At 40.0% G+C, this 727-nt stretch overlaps 1 pseudogene; it reads left to right on the top strand.

Moving 5' to 3' along the window:
- LOC137757247 (N-alpha-acetyltransferase 50 pseudogene) lies at positions 1–496 on the top strand (annotated as a pseudogene).
- The last annotated feature ends 231 nt before the right edge of the window (positions 497–727 follow it).

Raw genomic sequence — 727 nt, 5'->3', positions numbered from 1 at the left:
ATGAAAGGGCGGATCGAGCTGGGAGATGTGACACCACACAATATTAAACAGTTGAAGAGATTAAACCAGGTCATCTTTCCAGTCAGCTACAATGACAAGTTCTATAAGGATGTGCTGGAGGTTGGCGAGCTAGCAAAATTTGCCTATTTCAATGATATTGCAGCAGGCGCAGTATGTTGTAGGGTGAATCATTCACAGAATCAGAAGAGACTTTACATCATGACACTAGGGTGTCTGGCACCATACCGAAGGCTAGGAATAGGAACTAAAATGTTAAATCATGTCTTAAACATCTGTGAAAAAGTTGGCACTTTTGACAACATCTATCTGCATGTCCAGATCAGCAATGAGTCTGCAACTGACTTCTACAGAAAGTTTGGCTTTGAGATTATTGAGACAAAGAAGAATTACTATAAGAGGATAGAGCCCGCAGATGCAGAAAAACCTCAAAGTCCCTTCTGGCCAGAACGCACATGTGCAAAAGACAGACAACTGAACAAATTACAGATGAACTTTCTTGCACTTGCTTGAAGCCAAATAAAAGAGATGCCCATTGATTCCCCACCCCCCTCTTTCTTTTAAAGCTTTCCCCCTTCCTTGTTCTTGTTTTTCCTCCTTTCAAAACTTCCCTCCCTTTCCTCTAAAGGTTTTAAACTTTTAAGGACTTATTAATCATGTTTGGATTGTTTTAGTTTTCTTATTTGACTGTAGGAAGGAGAAGGTATAA

Source organism: Eschrichtius robustus, chromosome X (assembly GCF_028021215.1).
Source record: "Eschrichtius robustus isolate mEscRob2 chromosome X, mEscRob2.pri, whole genome shotgun sequence".
Taxonomy (NCBI): domain Eukaryota; kingdom Metazoa; phylum Chordata; class Mammalia; order Artiodactyla; family Eschrichtiidae; genus Eschrichtius; species Eschrichtius robustus.
This window is presented reverse-complemented; position numbering and strand designations above follow the sequence as displayed.